Genomic DNA, 12,491 nt, shown 5'->3' on the forward strand with positions numbered 1-12,491 from the left:
TTCTTATGCAATGCTAGACTGTAATGGGGTGACAAAAAATGCAGATTAGTGTGACAGCCAAATAATCCACTGCTAATCTAGTTTTATAGCTTCTTCTCTTCAGCAGCTGTTAGCTGCTGCTGGTGTTATACACCTGATGCTTTCTCTCCATCTCTCTCTCATGCCTCTGTAGAAATAAACTCCATAATTATGCAAATAATACATTTGTTCTTAAAGAGGTTCAAATATTAAGACACTTCCATGGATTTGCTGGATTCTATTTAAAAAGAATTCTGAGTCAGAATTCCTAAAAAAATTGCTTTACCCAAGTCAAATACCTCTGAAGATCACTTAAGTAAATACAGTTTGCATGGTCCTGTGGTATTCATTAGGCATGAGACGTCATTCGTATGGTGGATAAAAAATGCCTAATAGACAGTAATCTAGCCCAAGATTGTACTGTTACTTGTTCATTTTCACTCCCTTTATATCACTTCCATATTTCACTAAGAGAAAAGGAAAGAAGCCTTTTCATGGTCAAATTAATGTTTACAATATTGTCATCATGTGTTATGGTATTTGGTAAACTATCAGAAAGCCTGAAAAAAAAACTTTATTTCAATCTTAACTAATGGCAACAGAAAAATGTTTCAAGCCAAAAGGATCAATAGTTCTCCAGTCATGCTGAGTAATATCGATCTTTTTAAGGGAAGAGTTCCTGGAGCTTGGCAGCAGGGCTCGATAAAGCAGCGACAGGTGGCTACAGTTTGCTCCTGTTTGGCATGAGATCTAAGCATGCACTTTACTGTTTTGATCAGCATGTGTACACAGAGCACATACATGTGACATTAAAGCTGTGACTTTTTGAATTCTCACTCTACACCAGTGAAAATGGACCCAGTGTTTTTTCTGGTATTCCTTCAAATTGGATCCAAACCTTTACCTGTTTTAGAGGCATATGATTATTCTTTTATTACACAATATGGCCCAGGTATAAAGTTTGTGGATACCTGAACATTACATCCATATGTGGGTTTTCCCCAATCTGTTGCTGCAAACCTGGATGCACACAATTATATACTGTAGAATGGCTACGTATGCTGTTTATTTACAATACAACCTTAATTGTAAGAACGAGGCCCAAAACTGTTCCAGCATAACAAAACTCCTGTGCACAATGCCATGAAGACATGGTTTGCCAAGATGGGAAAAGATGAACTCAAGTGGCTTACACAAAGCCCTCACCTCAACCCCAGTGAACACCTTTGGTACAAACTATAATGCTGACTGCACCCCAGGCCTCCTCACCTGACATGTCTGACCTCAGTAACTTGTGGCTGAAAGGGCAAATCCTCACAGCCATGCTCCATCATCTAGTGGCAAGCCTTCCCAGAAGAGTGGAGGTTATTAGAACTCATTGGGGACTAAATCTGAAATGGTATGTTTAAAAAGTAAATATGCATTAATGGTTAGGTTTCCATAAACTGTTGGTCATATAATATTGGTCCTATATTAAAGCATATTATTCAGCAATTATAATGAATTATTCAGTAACTGCAGTGAAACTAATGGGTTCTCAAGTGTTTAAATGGTAGTATTGAATATTTTATTTTAGCTGTCTTTTTATATTTATACAAAAGGTTTTTTGTGACCATCCCTATGGTTAAAATCACAATACAAAACAGGTGAATACAATTTCACAGTTTCATATTAGAGGATGATTCCACATTTCTTCTTGAATGTTTGCAGCATCCATAATTATTGATTATTAGCCTTCTGTTCTACTTTAAAGCACATACTCTATTAATCGACTTCAGAGTGCAAAGCACTCTTAGACTATTTTTCTAGAACTGCAGTTTAAACACACAAACACATGGCCCATGTCGCAGCAGAAGGTGCCGTGAACAGCCAAGCAGCATGCTGTCTGGGTGTAGCAGCAAAGTAAGAGCCAGGTTTGTCTTAAATCTTCCCAGAACACGAGTCATGATGTGGAAGAGTTAACTATTAAAATACTGAGGGGTTTAAAAGAAAGATGCAAATAGAGACAATATTCAATGGTGGAATAGGACAAGGTGCTAAGGTACTAATGTTTTATGTAAACATTTACATGGCCTACATGTACACTGTAGTGAGGCAATTTTCAATCACGTGAGAAAATGGTTGTAAAAAAGAATAAAATTCACACCATATGTGCTACAATTAATGGAGGCTGGAAAGAATATGAACAAAGGGAATTTTAAAAAGTGCTTTAATATTTTGTGAGAAAAGTCACAAAGTACTGCTGTGAAATCAAAATCAAATGCTGGCTGATTGTAGAAATATTACTGCCAGAAATACACATATGGTAGCGCACAGTTGTGGTCAGGCAACCCACTGTTAGATCAGTGAGAGCTGTGTAGTGTGTCTCTGCATATGGAATGGAACAGCAGGTACTCTTCTAAACTAGACGAAATATTCCTCATCATGAGTCAATAGGTAAGACATCTTTTGGACATAAGATTATTGGAACATATTACATATTGGAATAGTAATTCAGAGATTAGTTCACAAACTCTCATAAAATCTAATCATCGATACACACACCACAGGCAGCGTTCCCTTTAAATGGATTATATAAATAACCTTATAAAAGAATGGCAAAATTCCTAGAACAGTCCTGATAGATTCCTCCATAAAACAGTGCAAGCCTGCATGTTTTTCACCCAATAAGCACAGAGAGCTAATGAAGCTGGTCTGAGGCAACATGTTAACAGACTTGTGAAACAGCAGAGGCGTATTGCAGTGATGGGCTCTGGACACAGAGAAATGTTCGGAGATAAACAGCCACCAGATTGGAGTCCAGCCAGGGTCTGTTCCTCTACTCCCCTCTATTCATCATAATGTCCATGAACAGAGCAACCCCTCTTAATGAGTATCCTCTCTAGCTGGGCTGACTGGAGCTTTGTTTGGAGGCGAGAGGTGGTGTTAGTGCTTTAGTCATGATCAATCACCCTCAGTTCGTCAGGGATATGCATCTCACTGCTCTCACACTAATCAACATCACACATCAGCGTTGCTCCCACTGACATTATCGAGTTTTCACAGACCCTTACATCAATTATTCTTAATTATACACATACACAGAGTTGCCCATTTAATATATACCCCTAAACATTGACATATACTATTTTAGAACACATATCTACCATATAGGTTCATTATGTGGATTATAAACCTACTAAATGTGTCCAATGGTCAGTTCTATATAAAAAGGGACCACCATAAACCAGATAAAATTGTCAGTACAGCAGTGACCCCAACATGACAGTGATATAGTATTGTATGTTATAAGGGTGACTCTCTGATTTTAAAAGGTTGATAATTGTAGAAAGTGTATAAGATAATGCAACATAATGTACACTACATTGCCAAAACGTATGCGAGCATCAGACCTTCACTGCAATATGTGGTTCTTTCTCTAACTGTTCCCACCAAGTTGGTATCACACAACTGTGCAGAATTTTTTTTTTTTTGTATGCTGTATTATTACAGTTTCTCCTCACTGAAACTAAGGGGTTGATATGTTCCAGCATGGCAATGCCCATGTGCATAGGGTTAATAAAGACATGGTGTACCAAGGCCTTCCCAGAAGAGTAGAGGATATTGCCACAGCAAACAGGGACTAAATCTGGAAAGGAATGTTCAACAAGCAAATATGGATATGATCGTCATGTGTCCACAAATTTTGGTCATATAGTATACCTTAGATTCCTTTAAATTAAATATTAGGTTTATAATACAATTCCACTATGTTTATCTATATATGTTTAGCACCTAATGTCAATGTTTGTATCTGTGTTTGTATTTAAATCCAAAGTGGGTCTGGCTTATAAGAGAACAGTGTTTTAGTGTTGTTTTTTGTTTGTTTGTTTTTCTTGTTTTTTGTTTTGTTTGTTTTTAAAATATTAAACTTGTTTTGTCTGAATGAATCTACTACAATGCCTCCAGAAACACTAGAAAAAACCCAGACATTGAAATCCTACAAATGCTAATTTTGGTCTCAGTTAGAGATGTGCATGGGAAAACAACGTTTCTTTTTTTTTGCATCTGCCTGTGATTTTTAATCATTTGAATTTGTTTCAGAATTTAGTTGGATTATTGGTTCTATTTCAAAAAATACCTACAAACTAGCTAAATTTAAACCAGCGTCCTTGAGAGTCACAGGCAGTTGCTATGGATACTGTAAATGTAAAGCAACCAAAACAACAACAACAAAACAATTCCTAATTTAAATAGTAACTTGAATATTAAACTGAATTCATGAATTACATAAAGATTATTTTGTGCGATTAAATTAGGCAAGTATTGTATTACTGTCACTGTATTACTATCCACGACAGTATGCTGTACTGATTTCACAAAGTCATCTCATAAGTACATGCACTATCCAAAACCATTTGCATATCTCAGTCCACACTGCAAAACCTAGTGTGAAAGGGATTAAAAGGTCTGGGGACTATGGGAACTGTTGCTATGCAAACATTATTCAACCCATAAAAAAACCACATAACCTTGAATACTCTTTTCCTTTTCTTCTCTGTTCTAACATTAATGGAGGCTGCCACGTCTTCCATTGGTCATTACCTGAGTAATTTTGCACGGCTGGTAGCCTGCTGAGTACTGCAGTGGCACTCATCACAACTTCCAAAAAGGCAAACATCCAAACACAAGTTAAGCACTCAGAAATTTACCACATTGCCCAAGCAGTCAATCATTTCCATCCACCATTAACCACAATACAGAAAACAGATGGAGCTTTTCTCGGTGGCTGTAGAAGTCCTTGAGGTACAATCACAAAAATACAGAAGCATACTAAATACATTGCATTACAAACTGTGAGAGATTTTATAGGTTATAATTCACATTTAATCATAAAGTCTGTTCATTGTACAGCATATCTGGAACCAGTGAAGGAAGTGTGATCTGAGCTATACATGTAGCTACTTCTCATTTCAACATTTCACTCAAGAGGCACGATTGATTTTGTGTTACCCGTGTTACACTGTGAGTAAATAGAGCATAGCCTGCATCAAAAGCTTAGATGTGCATTTATGTCTTCTAGCACAGCAAATGCCTATTGGTTGACAGATTTTATCTTATTGTGCACTGAAATTCCTCTTTAAACCACTGTTATTCATACAGCAGAATTGGACCTCATCAAATAATTCACACATCTCAGCGTTTTGGCCTTTAAATGTTGACAGCACAGATTATGATCAGTAATAAGAATTCAGACTAGAGGTCTACAAGCTAAGCTTTTGAATCCAAAGAGATACATTTCAAATCATTTATTACTATTAAAGAATCTCAAGAAACAGCCAATTTAGAAATGCCACAGACATAACCAGAGGTCCAGCAGTTATGACTCTTGATCTGATGTTTGTGTTTTACTAAGTTTTGCAATTTCTCTTAGCTGTTCCCTCCTGTAAAGCCTTAAACTCCCAGTTAAAAATGTGCCTTCTTTATCCATTATAACCTTGCTAAATTCTCAGTTTTCCTAAAGCCCTACTACTGCTGCCTTCTTATGCCATATTCATTAAACAACTGAAGGTGATTTCGGAAAGAAATCTCTAGGAAAGCTCAGCTTGTATTAATACAGCCCAAAACTGGCCAAGAACTCCATGACTCATTTAATCGTAAATCATACGGCTAACCTGCCATTAATAGCATCATTGTAATTTAACATTTTGCAAACAAAGAGACTTATAAGCACCAGAACAGTAAAATACATACATAAATAGTCTATAAATAAAGCTACAAATACATATGTAACACTTTATATTTGCACTCTTCTCAGATATTTATATAGAAACAGAAAATTTCCAAAGAGGATTACAGATTTTACCTGTAAGTGCTACTAAAATCCTCCTTTGGCAAAGAGTCATTAAAAGTTAGACCATATTTCCTGTTGGATATCACAGTGCTATTATGGATGCATTACCTTCAGAATGAATGGCAATTGTTTTTGCCCTGATATTATGCAGCACACTGTTACTATGTGAATATATGAATGTAAATGCCTGGTGTGAGTGTGCCACAGAGCAGACACAAAAAGACTATGTTACTTTGTCGCTCTCATACTGCAGATTTCCCACACTGGCTCAGAGCTATGGCAATGGGGGAGGGATAATGTTACACTTATTTTTGAGCCCATGGGGAAATGGTTGCTAAAACATTAATGGAAAAACACAACAGCAACACAATACATATCCATCTGAACATGGGATGCCTTCTATGCTTACAGGCAAATAAACCTAAATATCATAAATCTACTAGACCGTGATATTAGACTAGAGGCCTTCTAGACTTAATTCAGTGAAATCACTACAGAAATCTTGCATAAAACTATCTTGCACCACCAAATGTGGCATAAACCAACATCAACATACAATCAAATGTGTTTTCATTTATTAACTTTAAGACTTTTTTTTATATTCCATATCCCAAAGCAAGTGTGTTGCTGAAATAAAACAAAATGATAAAATTAGCCAATAAATGTAATTTTGTGGCATGCTTCAGGACTGAGTAATTCTTCCAAATAGTTGAATTAAAGGGCCAGTTAGGTTTGAACCTTTAGCTTCGCTGCTGGGCCTTTTTCGCATCAGAAAGAGAACTCTATTACGTTGAAGAACAAAACACTGTTCTTCAGGTGCTGCTGCTCCTTTGTGCTCAGGGGAAAACAGAGTGTGTCTGCACAAATTGTTTAAGGTAGATTGAGCACGAACAGGCACCGTCGCCAACTTCATTATTTAATCTATCAGCTTGTGTTGCCATACTGGTGCTTCACTTTCAAGGCATAACATGGGTGCCATCTCAAATGAGTCCAAGCTGTCAAAACTGTATCCCAATTAAGCCTAAAGGAATTTAAGGTAGTGCTGTTACTAAGCAACCTGTTAATTCCCAGTTGAGAATGTTGTAGATGTGGCAGGTACATGTGTAGATCTGGCTGAGCATACTGATCTATTCCTCTTAATGGTGTATCTTGACTGAACTCGTCTCACACTTCATATTTCATTAGTAAATTATCTTATTCCCATTTAATGAATTGCGACATGCTATTGTACTTATGCATAAAAAAATGACTACTGATAGCATGGGAAATGAATAATAGATTAATTCCCACTTGTCATGAAAAGCAGCAGTGTCTTTTTATTTTGAAGCTCTTTTTTGAAGAATACTGTCATAATTTGTCATATTTGCTCTCTTGACTTTTTTAATCTCATGTCAATGTTGAAGGCACACCTGAAAGCAGAGATTTCTAGTAACTCTAGTAAGCTTCCCAGGCTATATTTATGGTGTCAGGAGTTGAGTTAATGTCAGTGTATGAATAAGGTGATGCAGTACTGGGATATAGTTTTAGAATGCAATTCACTACCAAATACCATTATCTCTCCACCTCTCCACCTGCCTCCACCCCAGTACAACAAACAGGTCATACGAATTCTCTGAGTAATCTAGGTAAAATGAAATAGTTCAGGAATGAAATTCTGTATTCTGTGTGGTAGAAACATATCACTGACAGAATTTCTACCTCAAACACAATCACTGCTGATATCATACACAAATGACAGAAAACAAGGCTAAATGTATGAAACCATATTTGTTTTTTGAAGTCAGGCCAAAACCTGAACCAGACACAAAGTTTATTATTGGTTTATTATTATCAAATTGGTCTGATATTTCAGCCAACTGAAAGGCAATGCAAACCAGAGCATTGCTCTGATTACTGACTATGCTAGAGAAATATCTTCGCCAGCAGAAGATTATTTGAGCTGTGGCTCAATCAGGCTCCTCATTAACTCCAGCTGTAAAGGGGAGAGACCTGAGAAGTATTAGGCACACTGAGTGTCAGTGGTCCAGTGCTTCCTATTTAGCTGCTCTTCTCCAGCAAATTGCATCCTCCATTTTTATCAGTATTTTTGTCATTGGAGAAGAGATCAGGCTGCCCTTGAAAAGGTTGCACACTGCAGAATGTCAGACCTTTACTACATCCTTTACTTAGCTATGTTTGATTAAGTCCTTACAGGAATTTTAGAGAATAAATGACCAAAAGGAATTTTCCCATTAGGAAAAAGCCTCAAAACATACAAACAGCTCACTTATGCATTCTCTCACTGCCAACCAAATGGAATGGCAGACTACAACTTGCCTTTTCTTCTCTTTGTTCCCAGTGAGGAGTAAAAGAACAAAAATAATCTGTCTTCTTTCCAGAAGAAAAAACTCTCTCTTTTTCTGTAAGAGCCTATTTCTTACTGTAGCTCTGCCACAAGCCTTTGGACATAGTGGTTTGTGGGAGCCTCTGGCTGAAAGAAGACCTGTGACCTTCTAGCGAGCTCAGTTATAGCTCTCCTCAAAGTGACCCCTAATCACAACACACAGTGCTTGTCAAGGGAACAGCAGGGGCTCTGCTACAGTAATCCCTCTCCCCATATACTTCATTGCTCCATTGCACCTGCACACTGCCTCTGATTTGTGTTTACATGCAGCATGAAAAACCATGTCTTAACCTTCAGAGCACAAGGACAGAATTTAAACAAGATAACCAGATAATCAAGAAAACATTTTTGAACAAGAAATAACAACAATGCAGTTCCATTTGTTTAGCATTTTATTGTTGTGTTCTGACATCCTCAACTTCCCAATAATCCAAACCACACAATATCATTCATACAGTATTGCAGGCACCACAAAGCATAGTTAAACCCAATGTCTTGCTATTTAGTTTTGCCAAAATGACATTTAAATTGTATTTTTTAGCTTAATCTGTCATTGGGATATGACCAGGATGATACCAATGCAAAAAAAAATGCACTGTAAAATAATAATAAGTCAATAAAATAAAATAACACTGTGCATCAAAATGTTATAACAATAAAATCATGTATGCATAAAGCATTTGGTAATTGAAGTCAAGCCCTAGCTTGAACTGGATGCAAATTTGATTATTGTCTGATATTTGTGCAAACTCAAGGCAAGCCAGTGCATTTCCCTGATTACCGACAATGCAGGACAAATATTTTCAATTTGAGCTGTGATTATTTGAGCTTCAGATTATTTGTGCTGTGGCACAGTCAGGCTCCTCATCATCTCCAGCTGCAGCGGGAAGAAACCTGAGGGCTATGAAGCAGACTGAGTGGTCCAGGGGTTATCCTGCTCTTCTCCAGCAAATCCAATTCTCTGTCATTATTAGTTTATTTTGTTATTGGGGCAGACAGGAGAAGAGATCAGGGATGTCTTTGAATCTGCATCACGATTTAATAACAACAAGATTCTGTCTTATTTCTACACAGAACTATAAGTGTATTCACTACAAGGTTTATATTTATAAATAAAGGTTTATAGGTTTATAGATCCTGTTAGGTTTCTTACATTTGGGGAGTAAAATGTGTAAAAAAAAAAAATAAACAGACACCAAAAAACAACTTCACTTACACCATTATGGTGCTTTGTTGTACTTGAAAAAAAAAACAAAATGATTTTGTGTGGTGTAAAAATTGGTAACAGTGATAGAGGATCTGCTCATTATCTGCAACACTGTTTATCATTAAAACTCCCTGAAAGTCCATCAACACAACCCATAACACAAATGAAAACATAATTGAGGTAATTGTGACACTGTTTCCAACCATGCCTATAATTGAATTTAGTACTTAAAATGAGCAATTACAATTTAAAAAATGAGCTTATGGGAAATATGCCTAATGCAAGCCTTTCTAAATATAAAGTATTTCAAGAATGAAGCATAGTTTCATTCTATTTCACCATACAGTAAATACTTATTCTGTACTGTTTTTTACTTGTGCATGTGTGAGTAACACTGCAGTTTAATTGGTGCAGTCTTCTTTTACCCACACTGTCTCCTCCTACCCCCACCCCCCACATGGTTTAGCTTTATCTTCCTTCGTCTTCTACTAAACCAACCGCTTTTATTCCAGACACGGAGAAGCAGCAATTGCATTTCCTAACTGCTTTTTCACTAATATTCTCAGAAATTAAATTAACCTGATTTGATGCCAACCATTGATCTTAGGCTCCACTGTTTCCAGAAAATGGAGCTCATGGTTGCACAGTGGGCATCACAAAAAATATCCAGCACTTCAAAGGGTGCTTTCATATCCTCAGTACTGAAATGCAATAAGACACAGTGACCCCTTAGGACAAACAGCAGCTGTGACCAAAGCCTTTTTAATCTAGCACGCTGGATAAATCTGGCACCATCTTTAATGATCTTTGCTGCTGAAAGGAAAAGCAGACACACAAGCCTGACTAACACATGCAGCAACACTGCAATGATGCCAGGTTCCACTAATCAAAGGAGACAACTAGAGTGATGGCCAACAAAAATGCAAAAAAATGCCATGGAAAATACCACCACCTTCCTGGTTTCCTGCATTTCTGAGTGAAAGCTAAGATCAATATGACCTCAGTTTTCATCTGCATGCAGCTAGGCAAAGAAAGTGTACAGTTCCACTGGATTTTAGCATTCACAGAAGACCTATTGAGAAAATTTATTTCATGTAATGCAACACAATGCAGCCACAGCAGTGTAAATTTTCTCCAGCTAATGTTTACACAAGTGCTTTGGTTAGTTGATTGTGCAGGGCTGGTGGAAAATGTTAATGAAAATGCAGGCTGTTTAAAAAAGGCAAGCATCTGCAGAGATGTAAGTGAACATAATTGGAAACCCTTCGGATCAATGGAAAATTCAGCTGGGTTTTTTAGTTGGGTTTTTAACACTAGTGCCCCATTTAAGGTTTATTCCTGCCTCATCCACAGCATTCCCAAGAGAGGCTCTGGATCTGTGATGACCCTGACCAGTAGTAAGCAATTAATCATGAGAATTGAATAAATATGATCTGTAAACATTATGATTAAACAACAATCTTCAATTAAACAACGATCTTGAATCTATTGTTCTTGTTTATGGTGAAGAGACAGTTTATATATGATTTCTTTTGAACTGTATAGGTCAGTTAGGTCTGTCTGTCTAAGTAATTATGCATTTGTTAGAATCTCAAAAAACCCCAATTAGGAGCTGTAGGTCAGACTATTCAGTGTGTGTGTGTGTGTGTGTGTGTGTGTGTGTGTGTGTGTGTGTGTGTGTGTGTGTGTGTGTGTGTGTGTGTGTGTGTAGTTTGTGAACGGAACTCTCTCCATGGTGCTGAATGCGTTTCCCAGGTGATGATGTCATTAAGGGCTTCTGCTATGGAGATAAAACTCAATAGAGCCACAACTGCGTCCCAGACTCTGTTATCGTCACTACTGTTACTGTTCAACTCTTTACATCACAAAACTCTTTAAACAGTTTAACACTAACATACTTTATACTACAACAGGGTAACCTCTTTAACTCTAGACAATGAGACTTTGGGGTACATTTTGATTAAAATACTGCTGTACGATTTCTGTCAGTTCAGCTACAGCCTCACTATAACTTAATTGAAGAAAGATTTACTGAACATGCTCATGCTGTCGGTTTGTTAAATGTTTACTAAATGTTTGTTAAATGTTTACTAAATGTAAACTGTTTACTCTTTTGCTTGGTTGCTATCTCGCATTTAACGGTATGGGCAAAAGGCATGCTTTATCTTCGTCTTTCCGACACTACAGTATCCACCACAGACGCCTCACCTTTGGTCCTTTAGTAATTAACACCGCAGCCAACATTCAACACGTTAGAAATAATTCCGATTCCACCTCAACAAGTAAAAGCAAACTGTCGGAGACTGGGAATGACACACCACTCGGATCGCCTGGTTAATGAAGAGCCGCGATGCGTTCCTGAGCTTTACACGCCGTGTGAAGGAATAGCACGGGTGAAGTGTGGCAGCTAAACCGTCGGGCTGCGAGAACCAAACACACAACCATCACACATGGGAAAGAAGCGCGATCAAATTATAGACGCTTACCGTGAGAAAAACGAGCGTGGCAGAACGTCTCCGTACGTAATCCTTTAACATAAACCTAGCTGGATGATTGTGGTGGCAGTGTGTATGTAGTCCTTCAGTCGTGCTGCATCTCAGCGCCACATTCCGCTCCAGTCTCCACACGGCTACAGTGAAGCGCGCGACACCGAGCGCCGTGCACGACCCTCTCCACGGATAAACGCAAGACAAGGACGTTTCAAGTTTCATATATATTCACAAGATCTCTCTGTATACACGTCCAGATAAGCCCTGAACAACCTATAGGGATCTTTTCTGTCAGACTACTAGCATATGCATACAATTTACTGGCTTATTATCATCTGATTTTATTTTTTTTTAACAGGAAGGCAGCAACATCACATTCCTTTGTGTAGATAAAGCTCTATTTCTCTTTATATATTGTTTGCTAGCTTAAACGCTTGCCTACAGTATATTTAACTACTAGACAGAATATATATCTCTATATATAATATATCTCTTATTTCTTACTCATTTCAGCAAAATGAAAGGAATTAAAAGCCACTGCAATATAATATTTCAACATTT

At 37.5% G+C, this 12,491-nt stretch overlaps 1 protein-coding gene across 1 annotated transcript in view; it reads right to left on the reverse strand.

The window, feature by feature from the left end:
* Positions 1-12,054, reverse strand: part of enox1 (ecto-NOX disulfide-thiol exchanger 1) — a 49,282-nt gene extending 37,228 nt beyond the window's left edge. Inside the window, exon 1 of the mRNA XM_060876430.1 lies at positions 11,928-12,054. The gene's annotated coding sequence lies outside the window, so the exon portion shown is untranslated. The remainder of the gene's footprint in view (positions 1-11,927) is intronic.
* Between the last annotated feature and the right edge of the window lie 437 nt (positions 12,055-12,491).

The sequence above is a fragment of the Tachysurus vachellii genome, chromosome 8, assembly GCF_030014155.1.
Source record: "Tachysurus vachellii isolate PV-2020 chromosome 8, HZAU_Pvac_v1, whole genome shotgun sequence".
Classification (NCBI taxonomy): Eukaryota; Metazoa; Chordata; class Actinopteri; order Siluriformes; family Bagridae; genus Tachysurus; species Tachysurus vachellii.